The sequence below is a fragment of the Lutra lutra genome, chromosome 12, assembly GCF_902655055.1.
Source record: "Lutra lutra chromosome 12, mLutLut1.2, whole genome shotgun sequence".
NCBI classification, from domain to species: Eukaryota; Metazoa; Chordata; class Mammalia; order Carnivora; family Mustelidae; genus Lutra; species Lutra lutra.
This window is the reverse complement of record NC_062289.1, coordinates 15,109,409-15,116,639: the sequence shown is the minus strand read 5'-3', so window position 1 is coordinate 15,116,639 and position 7,231 is coordinate 15,109,409. Positions and strand designations below refer to the sequence as shown.

The window sequence follows — 7,231 nt, the reverse complement described above, 5'->3', positions numbered from 1 at the left end:
TGGGGGTAGATACCCTCCCCCCTGCCCCCAGGACTACCTACCTCCTTTCCTCTTGCTCCTTCTCAACATTTCCTTACTCTCTCAGCCAATAGAGGGGTTTAAACATGTAAATGTGGTATCTAAACTGCATTTAAAGAATTAACCCATTTTGCCCCTCACTGCTCTGAACCACAGGGTGCAAACCGGACTCTAATTGCTTTCATCTGGTGGGGTTCCAGACAGCTCCTCAGAAGGAAGGAGCGCACATTCCTGGCACCAATTGGCTAATTCAATTTACTTCCACGGCATTAGCCTCTGTCAGAATATTCATGAGCAGGGGAATGAGGACCCGCGGCACAGACAGGCGGCAGCCACTCGGGCTAGGGAAGGCGCGAGGGAGGGGAGGCGGACCGCGCGCCGCGCTCCGGGGACGGTGACCGCGACGAGGCGGCTCTTCTCTCCGTCCGGGCCGAGCGCAGGGGGCCGCGGGAGGGCGGGGCAGGGCATCCGCGGGGTTGGCGCGCCTGGCATTGCAGCCCAACTCCTGGCGACCGTGCGGAGACTTTGCGAAAGATTCGAAGACAGAAAAGCTGTGACACTTTTGATACCGGGGGTAGGGGGGTGGGGGGCGGGGGCACGTCGCAAGCGGAGGCGAAGGGACGCAGCGGGACACCTGGCGCCCGGCGGGGTTGGCAGCGATGTGACCTGGACGCCCGCCCCGAAGGAGTCTGGACCGAACGATCCCGGAGAGTCGCCGGCCGTGCCAGGTAAAGGGGAGTGCTCGGGTGGGGACCCGCGCGATTGTCCCCAGGCTCCGGAAGCGGGGAGGCGCAGGGCGCCGGTGCCCGCTCTCTCCGGGCAGCAGCCCCCCGGCGCGGCGCTCTGCCCCTCTCCGCGCCATGCTCTCTCCGCAGGTCCCCGCCGCCGCGGCAAGCCTGCGGGCCGCTCGGAGTTGGACTTCCTCGGACTTTGGGGGAAGGGGACGTGAAGGAGCCGCCCGGGCTGGGGAGCTGGGGCCCAGCGGGGCGGACGGAGGACGCTGAGCGTCGGTGGCGGGGGCTGCGCGCGCGGGGACGTGGGGACGGAGGACCCAAGAGCGCGGCTCGCGGGGGCGCTTGGCCCCGGCTTCGCCCTCGTTTCCCCGAGGGCGGCGGCGCCTCCGCCTGGCTGCCGATGGGCGAGAGCTGGCTGCGTCCCCAACTCGGGGATGCGCACTGGGAAGGGGGACCGGAGAGCAAGGCTCCGGGGAGGCTCGGGCGCCTGCGGGGCCGGTCGCAGTCCGCGCCTCTCGCCGCGCCCCCGCTCGAGCTCAGTCGTGGGAGGAGAATGTGGTGGTGACTCGGGTCCCCGCCACCTGCCGGACATCGCCAACTCCCCGGATTTCCTGTCTCCGGGCCCGACACTCCCAGGGAAAGCTCTGAATTGCGCTCGGGGTGTTTGGGTTTTGCCCGCCGTGGTTGCCGTGGGGTGAGAGCTGGGGTGAGGAGGCTGCTAGGAGGTCGGATAGGGTGAAAGTTGCAGATGTGTAAAAGAAACGCAAACGCTGAGTCCCAGCCCGCCCTTAGCAACAGGAGAGACTGGGGGCTGGACTTGGGCTGAAGCAGGAGACTCGGCCTGGCTATCAACCTCGGGGGCGCGGGGGTGGGGGATGGAACCTGGAGGGCAGCCTGGAGGCACTGCCAGAGCCCTTTTCTGTGTGCTGAAACCTGGCGGAGACAGAAGGCTGGAAGCACAACACCTGGGGGTGGGGCGGAGGGGTTGGATCCTGGTGGATTCAGGCTTCACTGTGCCTTTATTATTGTCATTGTCATTACTATTACTATTGCTGCTGCTGTTACTGGCACAACCGCCAGGAAGTATTTTGTCTTCTGTTAATAGGTCGCCTGGAAACTGAGTCTGCCCCTCCCCAAATAAAATGTCCCCGGATCCCTGCTAGTCTCTGATGTCCTCCCATCAAAGGAAATTACCTCTCAGAGCTGTGGTGGTGTCAGGGACACAGCTAAGGAATCGGAGCGACTTAAAAACACAGAAACAAAAAGTCGCAACTGTATACTGTGACTGCGCCCATGCTAGAGATGGACTTCCATCAGCTCGCCTTCCTCAGCCTTATCTGGGGCTGGGGAGCAGTGGAGTCAGTGCCAATTGTGAACTCTGTCCATGACCCAGCTCTCTCCTTTCTTGTATTTATACAATCTGGGAATTAATTTTTATCTTCGGGTGACCCTCGCAGCCCCACTGGGCATGTGACCTGGCAGGGGCAGGCTTCGGTTCCCAACACTGGAGGCAGCCACAAGGGCACCTGCGCTTGCCTCCTCTTGGCTTGGCCCCTGGTGAGAGCTGGCCAGCTGATGATGGAGAAAACAGGGCAAGAGTGTGGGAGAACAGCGCGTCAGAGCTAAGCCAAGTACAGGAGATGAGGTCAAGCCTCTTCACTGGCCATATTCCTTTCTGCCAGAGCAGAGAGACAAATGAAGAGCAAGTGGGAAGTAGTATAAATTGGAAAACCAAGCTCTCAGAGTCTACTTAAGGCTGTCGCCACTGACTTTGGTGTGACCTTTCCTTTCCCGTGCTTCTGATTTTCCCTATTTGCCAATGCACGAGTAGCCATGCCTTTCTGATAGGACAGTTGTCATGAGATGATCTAATTTCGCATCCAAAAAAAATGCTTGAAGCATCCTGGGAAAGGACAGTCTATAAAATACGAGATTTGAATGTTTTGTGAAAAGTTTGCTACACTGCAGGTTACGGAGACACATTTTTAGCATGTGTGCCATGTGGCAGTGTAAAATTAAAATGGAAAAGGAAAGTACAAACATAAAAATGACTTAGCATTCTTGACATTCTTGTGCATACTTGTAGAAAAATTATCTTTCATTTGGGGAGAGTTGCCCGGGAATTTAATCAGTGTTTATACTACTGAAACGCCCCCTTCTACCTTTCTCCCCTGTAAAATTTTATGACCCAGTTCTCACAGCAAAGGCAATGCGAATGGGCTAAGTGCTGGGGACTGAGAGGCCAGATCCAAGGGTTGTTAGGGGAACCATCACATAGGGTTTGGAGACTGGAATGGGAAAAAAGATGCCATCACCCTCACAGAGCAGGGAAATGTTCGGGGGGGGGGGGGCAATTGACAGTGTAGATCAGCGGACCTAGCAGTGGCTGTCATTTGCTCCCAGATTCAGGAAAGACACTCTATCAGTCCAAAGAAACCAAGGTGCTTTCTCCTCCTCCCTTCCGTTAACGTACTGCCTTTCTCTTGTCTTTGGATTGGCGGTAATTTCTCTATCTGCGACTGTACAGTAGAATAGTTTTGTCTTGCTGTTTCAAAGAGATCCAGGCGTACTCTCTCAGCCCCTTACATATTTGTAAATATTCCCCAAGTTCTGAAGCTTCTCAAAGACGTGCAGCTGGTGGTGAATTTAAGCAAATAGTTGGAAGTAATCAAGAGAGCCACTGAAAAGTGGGTATGTTTTCCCCTGGTGGAGAAGTTATTGAATGCCTTTTGAGCTCGAAAATGAGCAGTTTAGAAAAGCAGAGGGGATTTCCTTGACTTCCCTCTACCCATAAACCAGTTGTTGTACTTTTCCTCCCCTCATAGTAGTGAGCACTGTTTGCTTAAGCATTTTTTACAATTTTGGACTTAAAATGGGGTTTCGCCTGCTGGTGTTCTATGGAGAGAGGAAAAATGTAAAGAGATACGGAAGGAAGAGCTGCAGGGGCCAGAACATAAATCAGCCAGAATATATGGGGGGGTGATGAGAATAGGTCTTTTCACCCTAAAAAAAAATGTCCACTTTGGAAGAAAAAGAAGTCTGATTATTGGCATCCGAGGCTGAAACCAAGGCAGCTGATGCCCAGAGGAGCCAAAGGGCAGTTCTTCTTAGTTTAGAAACAGCAAGACAGCCTCTGCCAAAGATTGCTGTAAACACGGAATAAAGATTTCATTGTGGGCTGCTGTGACTAGAATAATTAGATAGTTAATTGTTCATTCTGATCTAGTGCTGTTGGAATCAGTAGTGCAGAGCAGCAAAAATACAAGCAAGGGAGAAATAGAAAAGTAACACATCACTTTTATCTTCACTTGTTTCCCTGGGATGGTACTCTGGAAATCCTGGTTAGTGTTCAAAAAAAAAAAAAAAAAAAGGAAGAAAAGAAAAGCAATATTCATATCCCTCCCCCAGAACACCAGGGACACTGCATCTGTGACCCACTGTTGCCATTTCTTTCCCTCCAGGTTCTACTCTGGTTATGGACTAAATATGGCAGCTTCTAAAACCAGCCTGAGGAAAGACAGTAGGAATGAATGCATTAGGTGACCTGGGCGTCCCTTACTAGACTTCAGTTAGGGGAGAGCCTTAGTAGCAGCTCAATCAAAACATATGCAAATAGCACCAAATTTTTGTGCTTCCGACACTTTTTGCAGAGGCATTTAAAGTTTAGGAAGTAAATATTCCATTTTTGACATTTAATTATTTTCTATTATAAAACAAATTGCCTAGTGGTTAATCTTTCACATTTAATTGAAGAAATAGCCTCCTCTGTATTTTCATGCTAATTTAGAGACAAAAGAAAATATATTTTAAGTGATAAAGGTGATTTTAAGCAGCTGAGCATCTAGTTATTATAGGCAGTAGACTGTGACTTATTGTTATTTACTAAAAGATGGCACCATCATAAATTCCTTCCAAAATGACTTCTGCAAATAAGAAATGAGTAAGAGACTGTGGAGAGCATTAAGTACTTGGTATCAGGGGCGGGAAGGAAGAATGATGTTATCTATGCATCAGGTTTAAACCGTCCCTGAATCCTCATATTGATATGGAATATGGAGCAAAGTTCTCATTATTCAAATGGAAAAAAAAAAAAAGAAAAGAACATCTTTAAGTGTCAACGTTAAATATAATTGTTCTGTGAATAAAAGCACGATGTTATAAAGTAAGCATGCTAAATTACATGAGGTCATAAAGTCCCATGAAAAGAAATACTCCATTTCTCCAAGATATGCATTTGATCTCAGTTTGCTAAAGAGCTACAGAACTACCTTTACCAACCTTCAGTTTCTTCTACCCATCATGAATAAAAAGGGATTGCAAAGGCAGAATTACTTACTGAGTGTAAGTTAAAAAGCATAAGTGGTACAAAATTATGGAACTATCTAGATTTCAGACGACAAAATACTTTATGAAACGCACTATCTACAGCAATTAAAAATAGAAAATCATATCGCCACATTAAATTATGGCAACAACCCATTTTAAAGAGAAATTTAGTCTTTTCTCATTTAATTGCTATTCATGGTTTGCTAAATAGTTTTTCAGAATAACCTGCCAATCTCCTGCTAACCAGGACTGTCTAGTTAAGAATGTTCCTAATTACATATGGATTAACTTAATTTTAGAACCCTAAAAATATTCAAATCAAAGCATTACTCAAGTGCAATGCAAATGGTCCAATTCCCCTCAAGGTATATGCATTTATTTTTTTTAAGTTTAAGGAATCATAAAAGAGAGCCCATTCGGTATGGGAATACATCAGTTAATAACTACACTAAAAGAGTAAGGGAAGCTATAAACTGGTCTATCTTTTTAAAATATGCAAAGTAAAGTTATAACAATACCACTCATTTCTTCTTCCAAAGCAGTAAGGGCAGGTCAGTCCTGCAAAGTACAAATGTCAAATACATCACACAGCACTGCCTTTTGAAATGGGCATTTTTTTTTTTATTTATAAGAATGGTTAACAATCTAATTAAAAGCTTGGCCCCTCTTCCAACTAATACCTTGACCATGTTGACAGCAAGGAGGTATCTTGCATGGAAGAAATATTTCTTTATAGTTCTATAGCTCCTCATTGGAATCTTACACACAGAGGAGATTCTCAATAAATATGGGATGATTTCATTTTTTAGAAGGAAAATAAAAGAGAATTAATGGAACTATCAAGTTCGATGAATTCTTAATATTTTACGTAAAATACTTGGTCTTTGTTACTTTAAATTATTTCTCTAAATTGGCAAGATATGCCCATGACAATAATAATAATCATTACTGGCATGTTCATTCTGGTGTGGATAGGAGGAAGGTAAGAAAAAAGGAAAAACTTCTAAGGCTTTCCATTTGTTTTGGCATGTTCTTGAGTTTTACCTAAATACTGAACGTGTTTATGTGTGTATGTTATTAAAAATTACACATTAACTCTTCAGAATGAACATGACACTTCACCAAATGGTTATTATTCCCAACAAGTAGTCACACAAATTCTACCCTTGAAGTACCGAGGATTCACTAGACCAATTATGACTACATGGCTGCATGTTCCATCCTCTATCAGCTAATTAAAGGGTTATTAATAGACTAATAATTCCACTCCATGGCAATGGCTACTTCTGGTTGTCACTGGAGTTTGTCTGACGTATGGCCAAACGGTCAAAGCCGACCACGTACCTGTAACACCATGTTCAGCATCTGGCAGGAGGACAGAAATGCACACTGGAATTACTTGTGGCCAATATGCTTAAACTTATCTGCTCTTGCACCTGATTTATAACTAAAATAACCTAAGTGAACCTTACCAAAAAAAAAAAAAAAAAAGTAGGTGCCCACAAGGAACTAAAAAATGTCCATTATAGGTAAATCATCAGCCTGGTCTTTCTGTTTTCCTTTTAGGTCTGACCTTAGTTGAACGAACAAGGTGGTCTTAGTGTTTTCCTAGAGAACAGTACATAGTGTAATATGTTGGCATAATTGGGAGCTAGTAGTCAAGAGAAGACCAGGATAGAATTAGCATGAAGATTCAATTATCCCTTGTTCCCAGAGAGAGTTGTTTACTAGGATTTGAGTTAAGGTTGTGGTCGAAATAGCATGAAAAAAGGAACAGCACAGGGGCGCCGGGGTGGCTCAGTGGGTTAAAGCCTCTGCCTTCAGCTCAGGTCATGATCCCAGAGTCCTGGGATGGAGCCCCATATTGGGCTCTCTGCTCAGCAGGGAGCCTGCTTCCTCCTCTCTCTCTCTCTCTGTCTGCCTGCCTCGCTGCCTAATTGTGATCTCTGTCAAATAAATAAATAAAAACTTAAAAAAAAATTGAACAGCACAGCTTTCTTGTTCTCTAGCGGATATCTTTGCATGGAACCACACTTGGGTTTCCACTTTCCACCAACAAATTACAATACAGCTTTGCAAAGAGTAGTTGCTATAAATTGTTGGAGAGACATTTTAAGTGTGCACCTGAACATACATGCGTATTTTAGATGTAT

The 7,231-nt window shown here is 46.5% G+C and overlaps 1 protein-coding gene across 2 annotated transcripts in view; it reads left to right on the top strand.

Annotated features, from left to right (window-relative positions):
* The first annotated feature begins 381 nt into the window (after positions 1–381).
* The window catches only part of CDH20 (cadherin 20), a 207,108-nt gene continuing 200,258 nt past the window's right edge, over positions 382–7,231 (top strand). For both annotated transcript variants that reach the window (XM_047698321.1, XM_047698322.1), the window contains exon 1: positions 382–746. The gene's annotated coding sequence lies outside the window, so the exon portion shown is untranslated. The remainder of the gene's footprint in view (positions 747–7,231) is intronic.